Raw genomic sequence first — 26,848 nt, 5'->3', positions numbered from 1 at the left:
GGGGAGGGAACAGTGATAGGAGCAGAAAGAAGTCTTTTCCTGATTTTGATGTAATTTACATGTGATTTATGAACTGTTCAACAAGACCCCAGCTTTCCATCTAGAACGTTCCCTCTGTTTCCCTTTCTCCCTGACCACTCCTTCCTAAGTCTTTGCCTGGCCCTTCTTCCTTTGAAAGCTAAGTTTTGGCATTTTTCAGGACTTTGTCTTTAGTCTGTGAGTGACAAGTTTTCAGATAGTAATAATAAAAGTTAATAGGAATCATACAGGTTTCTGGAATAAGGCTTTAGAAACTAAATGAAGCATGACGTTTATTTGCTTTTATGAATGTGATGTGGTTACATTAGTTTATTCTAACAGATAAATGATTTCTAAAAACAGGGTCAGCTTTTATCTACTAAATGCAGTTCACGGGGGAGAGGCTTTCTCACCATGAGCCTCACAGTGGGGATGAGTGAAGCAGGAGGGGTTCTCAGTGGCAGGAAGATCGGGAAGGCCTGGTGTATTTATGTGTGTGAAAATTACTGTAAAATGTTCACTAAGCTGTTATCCTGAGTCTGTCCCCCGTCCTCTCCTTATGTAACAGCACATTTTCATTCCCCTCACTCGTTCCCGCGCTGTGAACAGTTGCATTCAAGCATTATCAGCATTAAAAACATATTTGGGAGGAAATCCAAGCCAAGCATCTGTTAAGCAGCCAGACATTTTCCAAAACCCTTTCAGCTGCAGGCAGCGGCTGTGTGCACGCCTTCTTAGGGGAGGGGTGGGAGGTTCTTCTGTGGACTTTGAGGTGAGGGGCAGGGGAAGGAGGAGCAAAGAAGGACTTACCTGGGTTTCACTGAAGGTGAAAAGTTCCAAGTCATAGAGAACAAGACCCCAGCTACCAGTATCGGATAAAATCCTGCAGTTCTGTTAATTGGTCCGAATTTGAGAGGATGTTAAACTTGTATTTTTTCTAATCCCCCCCAACTCCGCCTCCTTTTTATAGTTGAGATGGGATGTCTTCATTAGAGCTGTTTGCAAAATCCATTTTGGATATAATATGTAAAAGCTTGAAATGTATATTATTTTCTCATGAACTGTGAAACAAAAGTTTTATTTAAGAGTAGTTCTTCTAGGGTCTCTAGAGTGTGAGTGATTAAAGAGCTGGTGGTAGTTTTTTAGGGAGTGATGCATTTCAGTACGTGGAAAGAAAACAAAATCGGCTCTTTGTCTTTTTTTCATTGTTTGTCATTGTTAAATTGAAGCTTATTTTGCCTACTGAGCTTATTTTTGGTGAAGAGTGCTACAACAGTTTGAGGGCTTTATTCAAAGAAGAGTATTTTCCAAGACCTTTCTTTCATGTTAACTTACAAATATAGGCCTTGTTTGGGGCCTGTCTCATACATATTCGAATTCATAGTTAATGTATGTCATAACAGGTAATTAAATAATACCAATTTAGGGAAACCGGGTATAAATTATGAAGTAGGCAGATTTTGTGATTTTTATTAATCACTTAGTATGATCATAAAATCTGTGCACAGGTACTCAGCTAACTTGTGTACTCAGTAACATAAGTACTCAGGCTGTTCTTTATTGTGTTCCTTGGAAACAGTGGACCCGAGTTTAATCCCTGGGTTGGGAAGATCCCAGAGGAGGGCATGGCAACCCACTCCAATATTCTTGCCTGGAGAATCCCATGGACACAGGAACCTTGTGGGCTACAGTCCATGGCGTGGCAAAGAGTCGGACACAACTGAGCAAGTAACCCTTTCATTTTTTGGTGGGGGAGAGCAGTCTGAGAACCGGCTGTTGGTCCTGACTTTAGACTGTGTACTTTAAAAACAGTTTTTAGAACCCATTCTTTAATTGAAACTTGATTCCTACTATCGGCTTATTTTTCGTGTTATTTTAAGCTATAATTGTGGCTTAGCTGGTAGAAAATCTGCCTGCAATGTGGGAGACCTGGGTTTGATCCCTGGGTTGGAAAGAGCCCCTGGAGAAGGGAAGGGCTACCCACTCCAGTATTCTGGCCTGGAGAATTCCAAGGGCTGTATAATCTGTGGGGTCACAAAGAGTCAGACATGACTGAGCGACTTTCACTTCACTCACTTCACAAGCTATAATACTTTGGCCACCTGATGCGAAGAACTCATTGGAAAAGACCATGATGCTGGGAAAGATTGAAGGCAGGAGGAAAAGGGGACGACAGAGGATGAGATGGTTGGATGGCATCGCCGACTTGATGGACATGAGTTTGAGCAAGCTCCAGGAGTTGGTGATGGACAGGGAAGCCTGGCGTGCTGCGGTCCATGGGGTTGTAGAGTCGGAGATGACTGAGTGACTGAACTGAATACGCAGTATTTTGAGAAAGATCTTTGTTTGCTTTACACAGCAGTACAAATTATATATTATACATCGTGTGCGTGTGTGCTCAGTTGCACCCAACTTTTTGCAACTCTATGGACTGTAGCCCACCAGGCTTCTCTGTCCATGGGATTCTGCAGACAAGAATACTGGAGTGGGTTGCCATTTCCTTCTCCATAGGTTGATTTTTATATTGTTGGACATAGGAAACTTTTCAGTTCTAAAACTGATTTTTTTTAAGCATTCTTTGCATTCTATTTCTTCATTTTAAATAACACGACTTGAAGAAGGCAAAGCAGTAACAGTTAAACATGTATTTGATCATTTTAGGTTATTTCTTCCCTTGGCCCAGACACGCTATAATTTTATTTGCTTCCACTTTAACACATTAGGATGTGCTAGTCATATTAGTAGTGAAGCCTCTTCATGCCAAGTGTGGGACAAATTATATTCCATGCAAGCTGGGAGTATTTTTTGTAGCAGTGCAATATATTGAGTGCTATAATTTTTATTAAAATATTAAATTGCATAATTAAAAGTAGACTATTTTATCCCAACATCCTTCATAATAATAATAACAGTAACCAACCACAGCCCTTATGCTGCTTAGCATGTGCCAGGCATTGGCTTGAACTCTTGACTTGTATTAACTCTGATCCACATTACTGCACTGCAGGGGGCGATGTACTCTTTTACAGATGTGGTTACTGAAGATCAGAGGAGTTAAGTGACTTATCCAAAGCCACACAGTTCTAAGTGACAAAGCCAGGCTTGGACTCCAAATGATGTTCTTAACCACAGTATTGTTCTCTTTGATGTTTTGATGTTTTCAGCTGACTGATGGAAAGTTCTTTTCTCCATTACATTAATATGTCCGTAACAACGAGAATATATCTATATATATAATAAAACACTAAATCTCTCTCCTCTCTCAAACTGTGTGTCTTTGTTAGATTGTGAGTTAACAAGGAACACATAGGAGACCAATCTGATGTAAATCTGAAGTCTGATCAATCTTTATGCTTGTAAATATGATTAAAATTGATATGGTTTTCCCTTCGGGGAAGCTTCAGAAGAAGAAAATAAAGTGTTGTCTGCTGGGCAGAGAGGAGCTTCTGCTTCCGTAGCCATTCTTTCACACAGATGAATGGTAGGAGGAAACCCTCATAGCGTGTGGGACCTTTTTATCTACTCCTTGATTGCCATTCAGCAAACACTTAGGCTCCCACCATCCTCTGCCTTGTGGGAGAGGAAACCAGTCATGGGAGACACAGCCCACCCCCTGTGAACTCGCTGTCCACTCGGAAAGGTGAGTTACAGGTGGGCCTTGCATCACCCTGCCCGTGAGTCCCAGCTCAAGGGGCTTGCAGGACAGACACGCCGTGACGAGCCGGGCAGGTCCCCTCCCTTGGCCACACGGTCAAGTCCAGGACGTGGGGTGGGGAGGAGCATGGGTGGGGGTTGACCCCTGCTGTGGCTCTCACTCTCGGGCTTCTCCATTCCCTACAGTGTTTGGGGTGTTGGCACCCCTGTTCCTGCCCTGGCCCCCATTCTTCTTTCCTCTTCATTCACATTTACCCTCATTCCTCAAGGTTCAGCCCACATCTTAGGAAAGAAAAAGAGTTATTATTTTTTTAAGTTTAACTTTGGGGCTTCCGTGCTGGGTCCAGAGGTCAGGACTCTGGGCTTTCACTGCCAGGGGCCCAAGTTCAATTCCTGATCAGGGAACTAAGATCTTGGAAGCAGTGCGCTGCCTGCCCCCAACCAAAAGAACTTTAGCTTGGATTCGAGGCTATATTCCTCAATCCTAGTAAACTTCCCTCCACCCCCATTAAGTTGTTCTCAGCTTCCAGAGTCTGTGGATGGTTTTCCTTTATGTTGGTAGTGCTTGATTAGTTTCCATGTACCTACCATAATGGACACTTTCATTATGAGAATCTCTTGAATTAGAAAATGATTTTACTTCAGCTAGAGATGCTAATGACAACACAGTGTTTTATAATGAATGTAGTATCTAGGTTTAAAAAAATATTCAGCAGGTGGCTCTAAGCCATATGCCTTCCCCCCCCGCCCCCAGCATTTGCTTTTCTCATACATTTATTAGGAAAATGTATGTCATGAAAATAATTAGGGGCATTAAAAGACCATATTGACTTTTGTGTGCTGGGAGGTTTTTTCCCCCTTAATGGTGTACGTTCTTCATTAGTTTTTGTCTTGTATGATTAGTTTTCAGTTTAGGCCTGCTAGTAGCCTAGACCCTCCGAATTCCTCAAATAGAAGATATTTCTTAAAAAAAAAAAAGTAGAGGCCTTGTCTGAACTTCCACTTGCTGTTCCACGAGCTAGCTAGTATCACCGTACGCAGCAGGACCACGGCGGCAGAGGATGGCTCGTAGGAAAGAGTGGCTCAGGTCCTGCATGGGGCCTGCTCGGCTGCACAGCTCAGTCACTGCCTGTCAGAGGGGAGCTGACTTAGCATTTTATGCTTCGGGTCCATTAGTTAGTAACAACATCATGCAAAAATTTTGAGGCCTCTGGACAGAGCACTTTAACACAGGGCCTGATGTTTCTTTCATGTAAATAGATCCTAACACCGTAAAATATATAACCTGTTTTTCATGACGATGATGATTTTTGCTTTTGAAAAGTTGCTCATTTGGGGAATGCATCCTGAAGAAAACTGAAAGTGAAGTCGCTCAGTCGTGTCTGACTCTTTGCTACCCCATGGTCTGTAGCCTACCAGGCTCCTACGTCCACGGGATTTTCCAGGCAAGAGTACTGGAGTGGGTTGCCATTTCCTTCTCCAGGGGATCTTCCCCAGCCAGGGATCGAACCCAGGTCTCCTGCATTGTAGGCAGACGCTTTACCATCTGAGCCACCAGGGAACTTGATGGCCTTTTTAATGTACAGTGTTCAGGGTGGCAGTGTATAGGATTTCTGGCCAGCGGTTCAGATGGGTCCATTGTAAGTGGGGCAGTGCTGTAGGAAAGGCCGAGCGTCATCTCTGAGATTGGAGAGAACACGGGAATCGATGCTTTCTTTCAAGGCTCTCAGAGATGCTGCGTTTTCACAGTAGCACGCAGAATACTTAGAGCCAGCTTATGGCCAACTTTCCTGAACTGGTTATTCATATTCTAGAACATGTTTTCCTACAGAATTGATACTAGTGACTAGGCTTTCAGGCCAGCTGCTAGAAATCAGCCTGCCTTGTAACCTCCATCAGGACTGGGTCCGGCTCTTCTAAGCGCTTAGAGTCATCAGAGCTGGACGCACAGGAAGTATGAGGTCTGGGTGTGCACAGGAGTCAGCTTGAAGTTGAGTTGTTTTGTTTTTTTTTCAACTTGTTTATAAAGTATAATTTTACCAAATTACTGTTAAGTCATAATTAGTTTTAAGGGAAGGTTTCCTTACATCTGGAAAACACAGATGCAAACCAGTAATTTTTCAGATCAAAACCATAAAATTATAAGCATATTTGTCAGCTCATTCAGTCCTTCCATTAACTTTTGTGAAGTCAGTAGGTTTACCATTAGAATCCTTCAGTTATTTAGTCAGTTCAGAAACTGATATTTATCCAAAAGTCCTTTCTGTAAATCTTGAAGAGAAAGAATTTTTGTGAGAAACTTGGTTGGTGCTGTGACAATACTTTTAAGATATTAACTAGAATTATGACTGAGGACATTTTATCCGGACATACCAGAAATGTAGAAACTCCATATAATTTCTATATTAGTAACATTTACCATACATATAACCTGAGATGCATGACTCACTTGACAATATGAAGTTGAGTATTTTAACATTGAATGCTGCCTGTACAAAACTCCCTGTAGCAAACACTAAACTATTGCTTGACATAAAGTTTGTGAAAAAGCACATCTTCTGGGTCAGTGATGAAAGCGTTTGTCCAACGCGTCTCTGATACTATTTCTGTGTAACTTTCGCCGTTCTCAGCTTCTAACATCCACACCCTGTCCTGTGCTAGGCCCGCTTGTCCATGGTGTTTAAATGTGGTTTTTGTGAGAGCTCATTTGCACCTGTTGAAAACACTGGCATAATTTGTACATTGGTAAACCCCAGAAATCTGAGCCTTCTTTCAGTGGCGCTTCCTATTTCAGCTAGAACATTCTTTCCGCATGTGCGTGATGGGATCTGCACAGTTTTCAAATGGTTCAGTCTTTTCTCTGTGACAACGAAGTTTCTGATTCGGTGGGGGACACCCCCGCCTCCACTTCTGAATGAAGAAAAGAAGGGCTTAGATTATTTTTGAGGCAGCTGCTAACAGAAACCATGTTTTCTTAAGAGCCGCGCGTGTCATCGTGTAACGATGATGTGTGTTGGCCCAAGCTGGGAACAGTCCTGCTGGAATGAATGGGCGATGCCTCGGCCTGGAGGAGCCGCCTGGTGTGACCCGACAGCCTCAGCAGCCGGCTGTTTGTGCGCCTAGAACCAATTGTAAGGCCGTCTCCGCCTGTGCACACACCAAGGCCGTTGAGGAGGTTGAGTGTCGGAGGGTGTGGGGGGCGGGGTTGGGGTTGGGGGGCCTGAGTGCTCCGGGATCCAGGATGACTACCGGCCTGTGGTTTCGCCAGTCATGGGTTAGACCTCTTAAAGCCCACTGTGCCAGATGACCCCCATTCTCATTAAATGATACAGGCTGTGGCATCAGCTCTTCTAAGTAAATATGCGCTGTGCTGTGCACAGTTGCTTAGTCATGTCCCACTCTTTACAGCCTCATGGACTGTAACTCGCCAGGCTCCTCTGTCCCTGGGATTCTCCAGGTGAGAATACTGGAGTGGGTTGCCAGGCCCTCCTCCAGGGATCTTTCCAACCCAAGGATCGAACTCAGGTCTCCTGCACTGCAGGCGGATTCTTTACCATCTGAGCCGCCAGGAAAGCCCTTAAGTGAATATATTTGGTGTCTATTCCAGACAGAAGAAGATCGAAGCTGCAGAAGAATGGAATGTGAACACTGCTTGATCCTTCTGGAATGTAACTTTCAGTTAATAATGTAATGAGAAAAGCAGTCATTATCCTTGGTGTGTTTAAATACCTTGTAAATTTTTCTTTCCCTCCCACCTTCGAAAGTCTCTCTTATCTGATAAGCAGTTGTAAACACTGTTTCATTGTATCCCTTGCAACAGTTTAAATCAGAGGGTGAAAGCTCAAAATAAACAGAATGCCTTTTTATAATAGAAAATAAAATGTTAATCACAGGATCAACAATACTAAAGCTATGTTATATCTCTCTGAAGTTTAAAACTTGATTAAGTAGGTGTTAAAGTAGGTGGAAATTCTCCGGTTTAATATCATTCAGGACTGGGAAGTACACGGGCTTGATTTCTTTGTCAGTATTTTAAAATAACAAGTCTGTCCGTAGAATCTCATTGCTGCCTTGACTGAGCTGTGGGGACCTGGGAAGGGACTAACAGAGATGGGCTGGCTTCGCCTCACTTGCCTCCACCTCTGGCTGGCTGGCTTCTCAGGTGGGTCCAAAGCCATCATTTCTCTTCTGGCTCTTAGGATGGAGATGCTCTGAGTGTTAAGGACCTAGACCATCCTAACCCAACATATCGCCCTTTCATCCAACTCCAAAGCCTTGTGTGTTCCCCAGTTCAACCCCGTCCTGCCCCCTCCCCCAACCATTTCTGCAGAGCAGCCATAGGGAAGCGTTGTTGTTGAGTAAGTCATGTCCGACTCTCTAACTCCATGGACTGTAGTCCCCCAGGCTCCTCTGTCCTTGAGATTTCCCAGGCGAGAATACTGGAGTGGGTTGTGTTTCCTTCTGCAGGGGATCTTCCTGACCCAGCGATCGAACTGCATCTCTTGCATCAGCAGGTGGATTCTTAAGGGTGGATTCTTAACGCTGTTGGTTTCTTCTTTCAGCTCTTCTTTCTCCAGTGCCCCCTCCACTCACCCATCCTCTCTCCTCCCCTTCACGTGGCGGCTGGGGACAGGGGAGGAAAAGGGTGACCATCTATTGTAGCCCCCAGTCTCCGCAGCATGCTCCTAAATGCTGGTGAGGCACACTCCAGTGACCTTTTCCAGCTCCCCTCCAGAGTCTGCCCTGGAGGTGCAGCCCCTTCCATCGCCCCTGCTGAGCCTCCTGCTCTGTCCCTGGGCTGGCCGGCTGGCCTCCTGACCTCTCCTTGGTCCCTCTGCCCACACCAGCAGGATGTGTGTCCACCCAAAGTGGAAGGAGTCAGCCGCAGAGTCTGCAGCCCTCTCTCCTTCCCTCACCTCAGCCTGCGGAGCAGGGGCGCTATGCCAGGAAACACTGCCGAGATGGGACCGGCATGCGAGTGTGTGGGCATGTCTCCCTCTGCCCTGGCTGCAGGCCTGAACCAGGTCCGCACAGTACCAGAGTGAGTGTCCTGGTACTGTCACAGCTGGGGATTCGCATTTTGCTGCCATAATTCCTTGTTTTATGTATGGGTACAAACCTCAGAATTCTAGGGAAGCTCAGTCTGAATTACGGAAAAATGCAATAGTGTACAGTTTATTTACAGTTGTCATGATATACAACTTTACATGAACAGTTTTGTTAACTCAGGAGTCCTATTAGGGTGAAAAAAACGTCTTTTAAGGAATTTGTTCTTATAGTTTAACTCAAATTGAAGTCACACTGAAGAAACTCATAATCATTTGAACCTTGCTTTGGAAAATGCACAGAATTTGTGGTCGGTTCCTCATAGTACTCACATACGCAGTGTAGGTTTGTAGTGTAAGAATTTCTGTTGTAGAAATTAAAATGCGTCTTGATTTTGTTTCACGATTTCACAGTCCATGCTGAGAGAGCAGAGTTCATGAGTTAGACTTTGTGGACTTAGACACCTTAGTAAAAAAGATAGACGGCTTGCTGCCTTTTTGCCTTGCTTGGTTTTGACTTTTGAGTGTGGGAAATTTAAGTGTATCAGAAAATCATGGGATCAGTTGATAACACACCAGAAGGAGTCATGCATGTGTTATATACCTCTTTTAATTAGAAAGACAGAGAATGGTCATCCTTAGGCTTGTGTAGCTGAAATCTTGTATCATGCCCTTTTGTCGTATTCTTGCTGGGAAATCCCATGGACAGAGGAGCCTGGCAGGCTGCAGTCCACAGGGTCGCAAAAGAGCCGGGCACGACTCAGCGACTAAACAGCAACAACCCCTTTTGTTAAGGCAGCTGCGGATGAAGAGTGTTGAATGTGTGTTAGCAGCGCTGACTGCCACTTCAAAGCGATATTGAGTGGATTGGGAAAGTGAAAAGCATTGATTTGAACCGTTCATTACTTTGATGGTTAATTGTATGTAAGTGGGTGGATTGAATACACAGGGAGCTTGTTGGAGCCCGGGCTCCAGGCTGTGTCCCTGGCCCCCCTGATGTGCTGTGGGGGTGGGTGGGACAGGAGCCCTAGGTCCTCCCTGAACCTCCGCCCCCTGAGGGTGCTCTCTCCCACTGTTCTGAGCCCCCTGAAAATTCTGGGTGCCTGGCACAGACGGGGCACTGCCCTCAACACCGGTGAGCCAAGACACAGCGCTCTCAGGTGGGGAATAGACAGGGTGGCTTGCCCTGTGTGTGTTTCTCAGAAGCAGACGCGTGGCTTCCCTGTTGATGAAAGCCATGAAAATGTGCACAGGAGCCTTGCTGGTAAAGCAGATTGGAAGCAGAGAGGTCGGATGGTATTTGTGATTTATTGATGTTGGAGTTCCAGAGCCTTCCTAAACACTGGGTGAGAGATGCTGTTAACTCTGAAGCTCATGACACGGTCAGACGCTGGCTAGGGCCTTCTTGTTTGCTGCACCCATCACTCTGGGCCAAGAGCAGTTTACAAAGGGAGGGGGTGAGGCGGGCACCCCCTCATTACTTGGGCTTCAAAAACAGCTGAACTTTCTGGGCTTTAGAGGAGGGAGTTAATGAGGGGCATGTGTCCCATGGATCAGGCTTCCTTTGTCCCTTCATATAAGTTTAATTTGCATGTGTTGAGGTCAAGCCGCCAGACAGATTCCTCAGCACAGATACTTTGTCACTGGGACCAGAGGGTAAGGTTAGTGCGATCTTAAAAGGCAAGTGCGTTTGCTCACAGGACACGTTTTGGAGCAGGGTTCTTGGTAATAACGTCATTCTGGGCCTGCCCGTTCAATAGAATTGTTTTAAACTGAGCAGAGCCATTTTGGACCGGGTGACAACCCGCCTGGGGTCCTTTTGGAGGACCCAGAGCAGCTCCATCTGACGGTGGGGAGGACGTGGAAACCAGGTATAAATCTGCAAACACACCACATCGTCGGGGGTGGAGAGCCGAAGGCGATTGGGAATAACACAAATTCTGCCGATTTCTTAACTAGTACATTAAAAAAAAAATTTTTTTCCCCCTTTTCCAGTTTTCGGAACTACCCTGTTAAAAAAATAGTGCGCTCGAAGCACAGGGAAAGGATGAATATCAATTTGTTGGTGAACCAGCTGCTCGATCTTATCATCGTGGGGGCATGTTTTATTTTTGACGCAAAGGAGAAAGGAGGGAGGTTCGGCCCCCAGAGCTGCAGCCTCCGCCAGCCCAGCTCTGCGCGCTGCTCACGCAGCTCTCCTCTGCACAAAGGGGATGATGTAATCTTTTTCACCGCCGGCCACGTGGCCAGCGTGCATGCCGTCACTGTCTTCACGCGGGTACCTCTGCGCTGCCCGGACCCGCCGCCTTTGGAAGCAAACGGCATTCCTCTTGCCAAGGCCGGTCTTCACCTGCATACACACGCGTGTGCCCTCGCACTCCTGGGTCACGTGGGTGACTTTTTTTCTTGCAGAAAAATGACCCAGGCAGGCATGTTGTAGAGAGCCATGCGGGCAGTGTGTGCACACATTTAAACTTGGGGGAGGGGACTCCGTTGCCATGAGCAACCACTAGCCTATTTATTAGAGGGGTGCAGTGCTCAAAGCTGCCCCGCCTCGCACTGCTTTCCCGCAGCGCACCGGAGCCTGGGGAGAACAGGAAGGCGGGACCCCGGGCAGCCGCCCCTACGGAGGCGCAGCCTTTCCGGCTGAACGCGTCCTCCCACGTGTGCTGCCTCTCCGCGGTCCTTCCTCCGCGGCCGTCACTCCGTCCTGTTGATGGAGGGCCTTGACTGCGGCCATGGACTGCGCCCTTGTTTGTTCAGCCCGGGGTTAAGCGCTTTTCCTGCACTGGCTTGTTAGGTTCTGCCAAGAGCTTCTGAAACGCACGTTTACAGGGGAAGACTGTAGCTGAGGGCAGGAGAGGCGGGGGGCGGAGAGTGGGAAGGGGGGCCATGTTGCGTTTCATCCCTGCTTATTTTTCTGCCCCGAAAGAAAGGACGAGATTTGGAGCCTTCCTTCTTTCTGTGCCTCCCCGGGGGTTCTCTTCCCTGTTGTTATGAGTCCCTGGCTTAGTGACACCAAGACAGCTTTGCTCCTTCAGGCCTGGCGTTCTGGGTGAGGTGATTTTGGCGGGTGGGTGCAGCTACGTGAAATATTGGAAGAGACTCTCAGGCTGGCCAAGACTGTTGGCGGGAAGAGAAGGGGGCAACAGAGAATGAGATGCTTGGATAGTATCACTGACTCAGTGCACATGAGTTTGAGCAAACTCTGAGAGACAGTGGAGGACAGGGGAGCCTGGAGTGCTGCAGTCCGTGGGGTCGCAGAGAATCAGACCCAGCTTAGCAACAACGACCTGAAATTCTTAAGGGATTATAAGATTTCCTTGGTTTGGGAGAGCCCCACGCCTCTGGGAACCTTACTGTGGAAGCTGCGTCAGCACTCGTTTTGATCAGCATTTCTGGGCTGCTCGCAAAGTAACAGAGCCCCTTAATCCCAGAGTCTGCAGGTGCCCAGTCTGGAGAATCTGCAGCCTTGAGTACATGGAGCTGGAGAGGAGTGCCTGCCAGCCAGCCCGCCTGGCACGCATGCCTTTTGCTGCAACAGCCTGGCTTGCTTTCCTCTCCTGGCGGTGCAGGCTCAGTTCTGGGGAGCCATGAACAGGGGTGTCCTGCCTCTGTATTTACTGAGCTGATCTTTGAAGAGCACCACTGCAGGCAGCTTTTGCTGCTTTCCACGCTCCACCTCGCCGAATCCCCGCAGTGTCCCTGGGAGGTGGGGACTGCAGTGGACGGTGGGGGGTGGCCTGGAGTCCATCTGCAGAGGGGTGGGGATGGCCTAATCTCTGGACAAAGTGGCTGCCGATAGAAGCCCTGGGATCAGGGAGTGATGATTTCAGAAAAGACCATTTTCGTTTCTTCTCTAAAATCAGAAGGGAGGGCCGTTAGCAGTGAAGGCGTTCAGGTCTAAAAGGGAAGCAGAGCAACCTTGTATCTTAAAACCGTGCTCTTCTTGGCGAAACACAAGGTGATTCCCAGGTGAAAGGGTGAGCCGAGGTCGAGGATTTGAGGAGACCAGGGTGGGGAGACACCAGCCATGGTGGCTCAGGCGCCCCGGTGGCTGGCAGCCCCTCGTCCCTGTCTGTCCACCTGGTAGATGGTTTCATGTACGGGGGGTCATCAGCATGTAGGATGACGGTAAATAAAGCCTAAGAAGCACATACTTCCCAAGGGGCTATCCTTTAAAAGATGTTCTCCCTAAGCTGCATGTCTTTAGCCTGAATCAGATCCTGTAGGATAAGACACTGAAACAAAATTACCAGTTTGGCTTTGTTTGCACTTATTTACAAGAGGAAAAGGTCACCTTCTCACTGTATACTCAGTAGTGTCTTGTTCCGGATTTTGTCTCATTAAAAAAGGAAGCGTTCTTTTGTGCAAGGCTCAATGGGCTGGGGCTCTCCCAGCTCGTCTGTCGATAGATCTGGTTGCTCTTCACTCCCGCTGGTTCTGCCTCCTGCCCTTCCTTGCCCTCCAGCCCTCCGGCCTGACTTCCATCCCTCAGGTCTGCCTTCCCCTCTTTGACATAAAACATACGTGCTCCCGCCGGGAGCCTGGCCAGCACAGGGTGCCGGAGCAGCAGGCGAGCTGACCTCACTCGGTCAGGTGGCCCCACCTGCGTCACTGAGGGAGCCACATCTCTTCTCAATGTGGGGGCCTGTTCCAAGGGGCACCCGTGCTCTCTGTTGCCAGCTCCGGTAGCAGGGATCAAAGATGACCCAAGAGCCCAGGCAGTGATCAAGCCATCTCTTGAACGTTCCTTTAAGACTGACCTTTCCAGGCCTGGAGTACTCCCCTTAGACAAGCTACTTGCGTACAAACCCTGCGTGGGTTTTTCTTTGGTCTGTGGCTCCTGCAGCCCTGCCAGGGGAGCAGGGGGACGAGGTATGCAGCCATTCCTGCTTCTGCCAAGCTCGTGGGGAGGGAGGAGGTGCTGTGGAGGGTGGCCATATCCTGGGCAGACTCCTGGCAGGACTGGCCCGCACACTCAGGGCTCCTGGACTTGGCCATACACACCATCACCATTTATGCCCCTGGGGGAGCCTGGCCCAAAGTTCCAAGTCGCCTGTTGATGTGTTTGCTCAAGGAAGCACCCTCCGCATCAGCAAGCTGTCTGGTTAGTTGTGCGGGTTATCCCAGTCAGTCCACTGCTTGTCCAGCCATAGTTAAGAGGAACTTGGCTGAAGGAAAGGAAGTCTGATTCCAGGGGAGATGGGAGCTCTGTTCTGTGTTCACCTTAGGGAGGGTGTGCATTGAGCACCCCTGAGTGTGGAAGAAAAGAGCAAAAGCTTTGGAAAGATATTTATTAATAGCTTATTATTTTCAAATATCTATTTGGGGGTATATAAGAGACTACTTATATATGGTAACAACAAATTTAGTGTGTTGAAAACCGGAGACATTACTCTGCTAACAAAGATCCGTATAGTCAAGACTATGGTTTTCCTCATGGTCATGTTCAGTTGTGAGAGCTGGACCATAAAGAAAGCAGAACGCCAAAGAATTGATGCCTTCAAACTGTGGTGCTAGAGAAGACTCCTGAAAGTCCCTTGGACAACAAGGAGATCAAACCAGTCAATCTTAAGGGAGATCAACCCTGAATATTCACTGGAAGGACTGATGCTGAAGCTGAAGCTTCTGTATTTTGGTCATCTGATGCGAACAGACGACTCCTTGGAAAAGTCCCTGAGGCTGGGAATGATTGTGGCAGAAAGAGAAGAGGGCATTGGAGGATGAGATCATTGGGTGGCATCACTGATGCGGGCAAACTCCAGGAGATTGTGAAGGACAGAGGGGGTGACGTGCTGCAGTCCCTGGGGTCACAAAGAGCTGGACACGACTGGGCAACTGAACAACAGCAAAGAGACTACTGGTACAACAACACATTTGTAACTGGGGAAAGGTAGTAAAGTTCTTTGGTGATGGAATTCTTGAGCAAAAGCCTTTGAAGAACATTGCTTTAGGGCAGCGGGTCTCCTAGTACACTTCCAGGCTCCCAGGAACTTGTCAGGAGATCTATGAGGTAAAGCTGTTTGCATAGCAAAGTCTGAGCTGTTCCTAACTCATTCTTTCCAAAGGATATAGTGAGGTCTCCCAGGGTCTGCCTGGCAAGTAACATCACAACAGATTAAAGACAGTCAGTTGTGAGAATCTACATAGTCTACCAAGCCAGACGTTAAAGTCAGTCTCTAAAGTGTAGAACAACGCCAGCCTTCTTTTTTTTGTGTATTTTGGAAGTACAGATTTTCAGGTGGAAAGTCTTCCTTATTTAATATGTAACAGATGTACTATCTTTAAAAATATTCTTGGTTTTAGGTTTGAATATGAGTATCCGTATTAGATACCTAGATATTACGTGGCTGGACTTGTTGGCAAGCAGAAACTACGTAAACCAAAGCTTTTTCGGATCCTCAGTGCTTTTTCTAAATTGGAAGGATAATTGCTTTACAGTGTGGTGTCGGTTTCTGCTGTACAAACATCAGGCATCAGTGTGTGTGTGTGTAGTAGTGTTGCAGTGTTAATCGCTCAGTTGTGTCCGACTCTTTGCAACCCCAGACAGTAGCTGCCAGGCTCCTTTGTCCATGGGATTCTCCAGGCGAGAATACTGGAGTTGGTTGAAAGCATCGAACCTGGGTCTCCTGCGTTACAGGCAGATTTCTTTACCGTCTGAGCTACAGGGAAGCTCATGCATGCATGCGTGCGTGTGTGTGTGTGTGTTTGGAGGTGTGTGTGTGTGTTTGGGAGTGTGTGTGTCCCTTGTCTCTTGAGCCTCCCTTCCACCCCTCTCTGTGGTTTTTACTGATGTAAAGGGGTCTCGCCACCAAACCTTTGAGGACTGCTTGCTGTGACCGAGGTCTGGTGGGCGGGTCTGGGCCTTGCAGTCCAGCAAAATGCCCAGAACAGGAGTCGGGGGAGGGCCCGGCGGGGGAGGCCAGGAAGGCGGGGGCCCCTTTGTGCCTCTCCCTGGCGCATCCTCCCTGGGGGAGGCATGGTGGGCTGCTTCTGGCCTTCTCCCCCCGCCGTCCCCCATTTCTGCTCCAGCCCACACCAGTGGCATGATTGGACTCTCATGTATTAAATAGGCTTTTGTGGGAACCCCTGAGACCCTAAGACCACCCTATAGCCCTATTTCTTTGAGAAGCTCCACTCCTGAAATCCAGCAACGGCAGCCTTGCTGACTGAGTGTTGGAACACCCTGGCCGTCAGGCAGTTAGAGACCGAGTTCGTGTGCAGGTCTCCACAGCAGTTCCTTTTTGGCAAATCCTCTTAAGGAATCTTAAATAGGAGGAACTATGAGGGGAATTCGGTTGAGATAGAAATAGAAAAGGAAACATCTGGAATATCCTGTTCTTGCGGGCTCAAACTTTCCGGACAAAATGTGAAACCCTGGACTACTGTTCTGTTAGCCCAGAGAGATCGGAACCTAAAAATAATTTCAGGCCAATCTCTTGTCCAGTAGCACGCTTGTTTTTGTTTCCTAGTTCAATTCATTTTGGAGAAAGGTACCGAACGGTTGTCTCTTTAACAAAAACATGCAGGCTCATCTGACAGTGCCCGCTTCAGTGAGGGTGTACAGTCCAGCCATTTGGGAACACGTTTGGCATCACCGTGTAACCTCTCACCCCAGCAGTTCCTCCCCTAGCCTGCCCCTCGGCCCAGAGATGCTCTGGAAGTGTGTTCTGGGAGACACGTGGACACGGCTGTTCAGGCAGCATCATTTATAAGAGCAAAATGGGAAGACAGGGCAAGTTCCATGAACCCGAGTCACAGAGTGGAGCATTAAACAGAGCTCAGCGCGCACATGGACACAGACGAACCATCCAGACTGGATCAAGTTGCAGAGAATGCGTGTAGTATGATTGCATTCCCATGAAGCCCAGAGACAGGCCAACGGAGCGATACGTCACGCAGCAGTAGATTCAGAAATGGCGAAACTAAAGAAAAGCTGCTGCTGCTAAGTCATGTCAGTCGTGTCCGACTCTGTGTGACCCCATAGACGGCAGCCCACCAGGCTCCTGTCTCTGGGATTCTCCAGGCAAGAACACTGGAGTGGGTTGCCATTTCCTTCTCCAATGCATGAAAGTGAAAAGTGAAAGTGAAGTCGCTCAGTCGTGCCCGACTCTTAGCGACCTCATGGACTGTAGCCTACCAGGCTCCTCTGTCCATAGGATTTCCCAGGCAAGAGTACTGGAGTGGGTTGCCATTGCTTTCTCCAAAGAAAAGCTAGGGAATGGTTATCCTGAGAGCTGGCATAGTGGTATGTCTGGAGACAGGAGGTGGGCACCGTCAGACCAGGGCATGGGGGAAGCCTCCAAGGAATTGGCGGTTTCTGGTTCCTAAACGGGTTGCTAATTTCAAACACACACCAGTAACACATATACACACCTTCATACAGACCAGCTGGGTGGACATCCTCTTCTGAGTCTGGGGCCTATTTTTGCCTGTGCTTTCATTTTAGTAGTTGAAAGAATTAGAAAAATTGATTTAAAACCCTTTTTGTCTTACCATACAGTGAACAATTGAATATTTAAAGCCATCAGGGCTCTTAGAAGTTATTTCCTGTAATAGCACCCACCCCTCCTCCTGTTTTGAGGTTTCGAGGTGGAGAATTGGCCGATGTCATATTGTGAGCTTTCACAGAACCATCTGGGCTTGCTTTCCACAAGGAACAAAGAAGGGAAACTTAGTGTGGCTTTTTCATCACTTTAAAAACTTATTTTTGAATGAGTTTGCCTTTAACAAGTGGACAGGAGGAGAAGGGGATGACAGAGGACGAGATGGTTGGATGACATCACTGACTCGGTGGACATGAGTTTGAGCGAGCTCCAGGAGATGGTGACAGACACGGAAGCCTGATGTGCTGCAGTCCACGGGGTTGCAGAGTTGGACATGACTGAGTGACTGGACAGCCTGGGACAGTGTACACACGAAGGCCAGCAATTTGGGTGCTGTTCATCGCCGGGACTTACCACGTGTCTAGGGAAGAGTCCTGTTTATTCCCGTTCATCTATTAAAATGAGAGATGACTGTGGATTAAAACGAGAGATGGAATGTGGAAGATGAGGACAAAAAGCACTCTATCTGCCTTCTGGCCTTGGGGTAGTTTCGCAGGGGGTAGGGAGGGACCTCCTCCTGTTGGTTTCAGGCTTTCCTGGGGGGCAGGACTCGTGCAGGTGGGGGCCACAGACGTGGGAGCCAGGTGCCCTCTTGTGGCGCCAAGCCAGGTCACGCCAGCAGTCCCCCAGACTTGGTGTCCCTAGCCAGCGACACCCTTCAGTCCCTCCCCACTCCCCCTTTGAAGCCTGGAAAGGTATCTTACTCCAGTGGATGGGCTGCTGACAATAGAGGGTTGGAAAGGGAGCACTTTTTCAGTTATTAAAATGTTGATCGTCACCATTTTACTCCAGATGTCTTCCAGAAAGTTGGTTCCTTTCATGTGCCTTTCAGTCTCATCAATTTTCACTTCTTATTGTATTTTGGTTTGCCCCCTTCCACAGGACAGGCTGAGCAGGACCCTGAGACAGCTCAGGTGTAAGCTGGGTGCCCCTGGGTTGGGGGGGAGTGTGACCAAGAGGTCAGGATAGCTGCAGACTCTTAGGCAGAAGAGAGGCCTTCCCAGGTGGTAAAGCGTCTGCCTGCAATGCTGGAGACCTGGGTTCAGTTCCTGGGTCGGGCAGATCCCCTGGAGAAGGAAATGGCAACCCACTCCAGTATTCTTGCCTGGAGAATTCCATGGACAGAGGAGCCTGGTAGGCTACAGTCCATGGGATCGCAGAGTCAGACACTACTGAGCAACTTGACTCAGTCACTCACTTAGGCAGAAGACTACTCTGACTTTTGAATTGCCTTATAGTTCCTTAAATTATTTATAGTCCATCTCATGCATGCGTGCTCAGGAGACAGGAATTGCCAAGGTGAATCGCTGATTTTTAAAAAGTTTTTTTGGTGGGTTTCGATGATAACTGCCCATGATGCATCCCCTTATAGAATGCAGTGATCGAAGGTAAATGGGCCAAGTTTACCCAAATCCATTACTTAAAAGCACTTACCAAACCTGTCGGAGAAGGCAGTGGCACCCCACTCCAGTACTCTTGCCTGGAAAATCCCATGGACGCAGGAGCCTGGTAGGCTGCAGTCCATGGGGTCGCTAAGAGTCGGGCACGACTGAGCGACTTCACTTTCACTTTTCACTTTCATGCATTGGAGAAGGAAATGGCAACCCACTCCAGTGTTCTTGCCTGGAGAATCCCAGGGACGGGGGAGCCTGGTGGGCTGCCGTCTATGGGGTCGCACAGAGTCGGACATGACTGAAGCGACTTAGCAGCAGCAGCAGCAGACCTGTTCATCTGAGGATAAGCTGCTTCCTCGGAAGTCAGTGGTCGTAGTACTTGGCGTTCTAGGTGCTGTTAGCCCGCTGGGTAGTATCCTTGGGATTCTCATCCATTCCGTTTCACAGATGGAGGTGCCTCCATGGTCTTCCCACTGCAGGGATGGAGACACGGCAGCCAGGTTCCAGCCCAGACTCCTCCTTGCTGGACACTGTAGTCCCTTGACAGGAAATTTCCTTTCCAGTCCTGGCAGCTCGATGTCAGGTGCTGTCCATCAGTGTTTAACACCGAGGAAGGGGTGGTGGCCTGTAGCTTTAACACCCCCCTCCATACTCCCCGCTCACCTGTCGGGTTTGCGCCATCTCTCCCTGGGAAGGAAGGAAGTCTGTAACCCTGGGCGGTCTGAGCACCTGGGCAGCAGGTGTGCTGAGGTCCCAGTGCCTCCTCCGGGGAAGGCCCTACAGGTGCAGGCACGGGCTGGTGGATGAGGGAGTCCCACACACCTACATGTAAATGTCCTTCCTGCCTGTCTGTTTGCATTTCTGTACTTGCATTTGCATTTCTATACTAATTGGGAAAAAATGTTCCCTGGGCTTCCCGGTGGAGAGATACTGCCTCTTTTCCTCGCCATCAGGGCCTGAGCAATTAGGGGATCAGAGAAAGGAAAACAGGTTCCCCAGCCTGCATGGCTTAAAAGCTTTGGGTCTTAGCCCTCTCTGATTGGAGCCACCGGGCAAGTCTAAGGAAGTCAGCTTTCCGGAGAGCTTACCCTCCCCTACTCCAGCACCTCCTCCCCCATCCAGTCCTCCCACCTCCACCTCAGTTTCTTATTGAGGACCCCACAAACGAGCAGGTAGAGACCCCACGGATCACGGCTGCTCCTGCCGCACCCCCCCCCCCCCCCGAGCAGGTCTCAGCCCCTGGAGTGTCAGTGGGGGACCCAGGTGGGATGGTAGCATTGGGGTCCCGCAGTTGGAGTGTCTTCCGAGTTCGTGAGGGTCCATGCCCGCGCTGGAGCACTCCTCAGCCTTGCTGGCGCCACTGTCTGAGCTCAGAGTGAATCCAGGGCGGAGATGCTGCCAGGCGTGGGCTGGTACCTCCTCCGGTTCCCGGGGTCTCCAGCAGCGATTCCCTCCCAGAGGGGCATGTCTGTCCTCTTTCCCTTGGGAATTTGCATCTCTTTTTTTTTTTCCTTTTCTCAATGAATATGCATGAGAATCCCAAGTGAGAGATGAGTCAGTCCACATTAAACCCATTTTTTATGTCAAAATTTGTTTTGCCATCAGTGTATCTGAATTTATGTGGCTTAATAAACATATTTTAAGCAGAATTTATAAAGTGTACTTTTGTGGGTATGCTGAGGGAATTTGAGGTGAAGGAGGTGGGAGGGAGAGGCGGTTAGAGAATTGAATTGGATTTCTTTGTCTTTTTTTTCCCCATTAGCCAGATGCATTACTTTTTCCAACTCTCTTTGTTGTTTCTTAAATTTCTTATTAGGAATTCAGTAGGAAGGTTAATAATAGGTCCTATTTATTAGAACTTCTTTTCCCTGCTTGCAAATGAGGGTAAGGCAGGACACCAGTACCTGAATGAAAAAAGTTTCTTTCACCTTAAAAGGCAGTGAGTCCCAAAGGCTAGGTTGCCCTGATCAGAGTTCAGTCAGTTCAGTCGCTCAGTCGTATCTGACTCTCTGCGACCCCATGGACCGCAGCACACCAGGCCTCCCTGTCCATCATGAACTCCCGGAGTTTACTCAAATGCATGTCCATTGGGTCGGTGATGCCATCCAACTATCTCATCCCCTGTTGTCCCCTTCTCCTCCTGCCCTCAATCTTTCCCAGCATCAGGGTCTTTTCCAATGAGTCAGTTTTTTGCATCAGGTGGCCAAAGTATTGGAGTTTCAGCTTCAGCATCAGTCCTTCCAATGTGTGTTCAGGACTGATTTCCTTTAGGATGGACTGGTTGGATCTCCTTGACAGTCCAAGGGACTCTCAAGAGTCTTCTCCAACACCACAGTTCAAAAGCATCAGTTCTTCGGTGCTCAGCTTTCTTTATAGTCCAACTCTCACATCCATACATGACTACTGGAAAAACCATAGCTTTGACTAGATGGACCTTTGTTAGACTTGCCCTTCTCCCTGGAAGCCACCACCCAGCAGTGTGGCCTCAGGACTAAAACTCAAACTATCTAATACCCTATTGAGCAGTCATGTCTTATTACGCTAAGTAGAGGGATCTGCAAGAAAGCTTCCAACTTAACTGTAAGTTGCATTTGGAATTCAGCCCGAAAGGAAACAAAGCAGCCACAGACACCACTTTTCTTGATTTCTGAGGTGTCCTTGCTTAGTGGGAGGGCGTTGTGCAGCCCAGGTCTCACCCTGCTCCAGACTGGCTGTCCTCCATGGCCAGCAAACATCCCAAGGGCAGAACTAAGCTTGCTCCCGTGGGCGTCCTCAAGCAGTGGTTGTGTCCCAAGGTGTCTCAGATAATGTTATTTCTGAGAACGTTTCTGGAAACAAATGAAGAAAATTTTCAAAGCAGAATAGGTTTGCTGAATAACCGGGGCCAAGCACCTGTATGTAAGCCATCAAGTGGGCTTCTGATGATGAAAGAGATCATTGTCCTCCTCTCTTCACATGTTACAACAATATTTATGCTTTGTGGTTTCCACCCTTTTAATTTTTTAAATTTAAATTTATTTATTTGTAATTGGAGGATAATTGCTTTACAATATCGTGTTGGTTTCTGCCATACATCAACATGAACCAGCCGTAGGTATCCATATGTCCCCTCCCCCTTAAACTTCCCTCCAGGAGCCCCATTTTCTGTGTCAAGGACTTAGTTTTAGTGACAGTGATGGATATAAAATTTCAGTGACAAAAATCATAATTTTAGATGGATCTGTGTAGTTAATCACAACAGCATCTACATCTCTTGTAAATAACAGTACCTGTACTTGCAAGGCATATTTATTTGCCCATCAGACTCTGCTTGTTATGTTCACACTGTCAAGGCTACTGCTTGGTCTAATACGTTTTTTGTTTTGTTTTATTTCGTTTTAGATGATAAGCTTCTTAAAATCAGGAACGTGTTATTTAGGGGGAGCATTTTGAGAACACCGTGTGTAAATATGTCCTTAATGAAAGCCAAGCGATGACAAGCATAATTGTAAGCTTCGTCCGAGGACTGTACTTTCTACTTTTTGGTAGAAAGGTCTGCCAAAGTCTTTGATCTTTCCTGAAGACATATTTTTCTAGTGAATATTTGTTGAAATTAGATCCAAATGGAAGTAACTTTTCAGTTCTTCAGTTAAAAATTTCATTTCTTTGTGACATTTACCGTATGTGATGTGCTAATAAGGGTAAATGAGTTAACAGGAATTTTGAGGCAAAAAAAAGGACATACTGCATCATCTTCTATTTAACTGGAGGAGAATTGCTTTAGAGTGTTTTGTTGGTTTTTGCTGTACAACAGTGTGAATCAGCTATCAGCAAACACGTACCCCCTCCCTCGTGAGCCTCTCTCCCCAACTCCATCCCACCCTTTTAGGTTATCACAGAGCACCAAGCTGAGCTCCTTGCACAGATTCCACCTGGCTGTCTGTTTTACACATGGTGGTGTATATTTCTTGCTGTTGTTTAGCCACTAAGTTGTGTCTGACTCTTTGCAACCCCAAGGACTGTAGCCCGCCAGGCTCCCCTGTCCGTGGGATTTCCCAGGCAAGAATACTGGAGTAAGTTGCCATTTCTTTCTCCAGGGGATCTTCCCGACCCAGGAATTGGACCCATGTCTCCTACGTTGGCAGGTGGGTTCTTTACCACTGAGCCACCAGGGAAGCCCAGTAGTGTATGTAGAACCTACTGTATCTTAACTTTGCTGAATGCTTTAGTAGAAACTTCGATATTGTGTATGTGTGATTTAATGTCTCTGAACATAGCTGGTTGCTGACTTACAATGGTTTAACTTGAGATTTTTTTCACTTTATGATGGTGTGAAAAGCATACACATTCAATGGAAACCATACTTGTAATGTTGAACGTTGATCTTTCGGGGCCAGCCTTGTGCGGTAGGCACTCCCAGGACATGCTTGCCAGTGACCCAGACCCGCAGCTCCCAGACAGCTGCCCATTCACAGGGGTAAACAACCAATACACTTAAAGTCGTTTTGTACCCAAGACAAGCCGCCCTGGTTTTTTTGTTTTTACTTTCAGTACAGTATTCAATAAATTACGAGACATTCAGCACTTCATTATAAAATAGAATTTGTGTTAGATGATTTTGCCCAATTTTCAGCTAATGTCAGTATTATGAGCACGTGTATGACGGTCTTGCCTAAGTTACGATGTTCAGTAGCTTAGGTGTATTAAATGCATTTTCAATGTAATAAACTTCTGACATTTATGATGGGTTTATCTGGATATAACTCCATTGTAAGTTGAGGAGGAACTATACGGTATTTTCGTTTAGATGCAGTCTCTGGACGCTGGCACTCGGACTGCATGGAGATCAAATTAGTCAGTCCCAAAGGCAGTCGACCCTGAATAGTCATTGGAAGGACTGATGCTGAAGCTGAACCTCCAGTCCTTTGGCCACCTGACGTGAAAAGCAGACTCTTTGGAAAAGACCCTGGTGCTGGGAAAGATTGGGGGCAAGAGAAGGGGGCGACCGAGGATGAGATGGTTGGATGGCATCACTGACTCAATGGACCTGAGTTTGAGCAAACTCTGGGAGATACTGAAGGACAGGGAACCCTGGCATGCTGCAGTCCATGGGGTTGCAAAGAGTCGGACCCGACTTAGCGCCTGAACAACAACTGGACATTCAAATTAATTGGTAGCTTATTAAAATATTCAACCTTGATTTCTCTCTTTCCCTTTAATGGAAGGATAATCACCATAGTGTCTTGAAGACAGAAGGGATTGATAAGTGTTTGCTGCTGAACCCAAGGAGCTGGGAGGAAGATCCATGGGGAGGGTTGTGGCTTCTGCATCCTGGCTGCCTTCTATCCCTTCTCATGCCGTCTGAGCAGCAGGGCGTATTCAGAAGCAGAACCTTAGCATTTTAGGGTTCACGGAAAGAAAGCTGGGGCCTTCTTTGTGAAGAGAGGCAGGAATAAACCTAAATTAAACGCAAGTCTTGGTTCATAGATTAGGGAGTAAGTCCCTTTAACTTAGATGTGCAGACTGGCTGCAAAACTTTGGCTTGGCCTCTGTGCTTGTTTGTTCTGTACCCTTGATGCTCCTGGTTGGTAACGAGGCAGGTTGTCCTGGGTGACGTACTCCAGATGTGCTGGGATATTACTGTTTGTGATAGATGACACCTGAAGGGTTTGGAGTGCTGTGGGGGTGCAGGGTGGGGGTCTCATCCAGCACTGGAGGGCTCTCCAAGGCTTCACAGATGGGGTGGGATTGGTCTGTGGAGGAGATGGGAGGGTAAGGGCTGTGTGTGTTCATGTGTGTGTGTGCATGTTGGGGGCTGGTTCTGGCTGATTGGGGAACAGTGTGTGTGTGTGCAGGTTCAGCTGTAAGCAAGGGTGGTTCACTGCAGGCCGTTAGAATTCCTGGAGAGGGTGTGGGGAGACGGTCTCGAATGGGGGTGAGGAGTAGTGAGGCTGGAGGGGTAAGCAGGAAGAGATAAGAAAGCCTTCCTCAGTGATCAGTGCAAAGAAATAGAGGAAAAACAACAAAATGGGAAAGACTAGAGATCTCTTCAAGAAAATTAGAGATACCAAGGGGACATTTCATGCAAAGATTGACTCAATAAAGGACAGAAATGGTATGGACCTAACAGAAGCAGAAGATATTAAGAAGAGATGGCAAGAAAACACAGAAGAACTGTACAAAAAAGATCTTCATGACCAAGATAATCACGATGATGTGATCACTGACCTAGAGCCAGACATCCTGGAATGTGAAGTCAAGTGGGCCTTAGAAAGCATCACTACGAACAAAGCTAGTGGAGGTGATGGAATTCCAGTTGAGCTAGTGCAAATCCTGAAAGATGATGCTGTGAAAGTGCTGCACTCAATATGCCAGCACATTTGGAAAACTCAGCAGTGGCCACAGGACTGGAAAAGGTCAGTTTTCATTCCAATCCCAAAGAAAGGCAATGCCAAAGAATGCTCAAACTACCACACAATTGCACTCATCTCACACGGTAGTAAAGTAATGCTCAAAATTCTCCAAGCCAGGCTTCAGCAATATGTGAACCGTGAACTTCCTGATGTTCAAGCTGGTTTTAGAAAAGGCAGAGGAACCAGAGATCAAATTGCCAACATCTGCTGGATCATGGAAAAAGCAAGAGAGTTCCAGAAAAACATCTATTTCTGCTTTATTGACTATGCCAAAGCCTTTGACTATGTGGATCACAATAAACTGTGGAAAATTCTTCAAGAGATGGGAATACCAGACCACTTGACCTGCCTCTTGAGAAATCTGTATGCAGGTCAGGAAGCAACAGTTAGAACTGGACATGGAACAACAGACTGGTTCCAAATAGCAAAAGGAGTACGTCAAGGTTGTACATTGTCACCCTGCTTATTTAACTTATATGCAGAATACATCATGAGAAATGCTGGGCTGGAAGAAACACAAGCTGGAATCAAGATTGCCGGGAGAAATATCAATAACCTGAGATATGCAGATGACACCATCCTTATGGCAGAAAGTGAAGAGGAACTAAAAAGCCTCTTGATGAAAGTGAAAGTGGAGAGTGAAAAAGTTGGCTTAAAGCTCAACATTCAGAAAACAAAGATCACGGCATCTGGTCCCACCACTTCATGAGAAATAGATGGGGAAACAGTGGAAACAGTGTCAGACTTTATTTTTGGGGGCTCCAAAGTCACTACAGATGGTGACTGCAGCCATGAAATTAAAAGACGCTTACTCCCTGGAAGGAAAGTTATGACCAACCTAGACAGCATATTCAAAAGCAGAGACATTAGTTTGCCAACAAAGGTCCATCTGGTCAAGGCTATGGTTTTTCCTGTGGTCATGTATGGATGTGAGAGTTGGACTGTGAAGAAGGCTGAGCACCGAAGAATTGATGCTTTTGAACTGTGGTGTTGGAGAAGACTCTTGAGAGTCCCTTGGACTGCAAGGAGATCCAACCAGTCCATTCTGAAGGAGATCAGCCCTGGGATTTCTTTGGAAGGAATGATGCTGAAGCTGAAACTCCAGTACTTTGGCCAGCTCATGCGAAGAGTTGACTCATTGGAAAAGACCCTGATGCTGGGAGGGATTGGGGGCAGGAGGAGAAGGGGATGACAGAGGATGAGATGGCTGGATGGCATCACTGACTCGATGGACGTGAGTCTGAGTGAACTCCGGGAGTTGATGATGGACAGGGAGGCCTGGAATGCTGCGATTCATGGGGTTGTGAAGAGTCGGACACGACTGAGTGACTAAACTGAACTGAACTGAGGGGTAAGAGGACGTCAGGTCTTGAGGACCTCTGTGCCACGTCTCGGAGTCTGGACTTGATTGGACGTGTCGACTGAAAAATACAGTCACAACCTGAAAGTAAGAGTTATTTTATTTTGGTGGAGATGTTTAGGACTCTGAGCCCAGGAGAAGGTAACTCTGAGAAAACTGCTCTAAGGAGGTAGGGGTGGGAAGTCAGGCTCTATGCAAGTTTGCAACAAAGGGAGCAGGCAGTCTGAACATCAAAGATCAGGTATCAAGTTAAGGAATTTATAGCATTCTGTGCAGGGAAGGATGCAAGCCTGTGGATCCCTGAATTAACTCCTTTTGTGTGCAGCTCAGCTCTCCGGGCCAGTCCTGCTTCCTTGTTCATCTAGCTGCTTGCATT

General features: G+C 47.5%; 1 protein-coding gene and 1 non-coding gene across 5 annotated transcripts in view; one reads left to right on the top strand and one right to left on the bottom strand.

The window, feature by feature from the left end:
• The window catches only part of TRIO (trio Rho guanine nucleotide exchange factor), a 361,479-nt gene that overhangs the window by 94,764 nt on the left and 239,867 nt on the right, over window positions 1-26,848 (top strand). The window lies entirely within an intron of this gene.
• TRNAC-ACA (transfer RNA cysteine (anticodon ACA)) lies at window positions 5,162-5,233 on the bottom strand. Its single transcript has one exon. It is a non-coding gene; the product is annotated as a tRNA-Cys (tRNA).

Source organism: Bos indicus, chromosome 20 (assembly GCF_029378745.1).
Source record: "Bos indicus isolate NIAB-ARS_2022 breed Sahiwal x Tharparkar chromosome 20, NIAB-ARS_B.indTharparkar_mat_pri_1.0, whole genome shotgun sequence".
NCBI classification, from domain to species: Eukaryota; Metazoa; Chordata; class Mammalia; order Artiodactyla; family Bovidae; genus Bos; species Bos indicus.
This window is presented reverse-complemented; position numbering and strand designations above follow the sequence as displayed.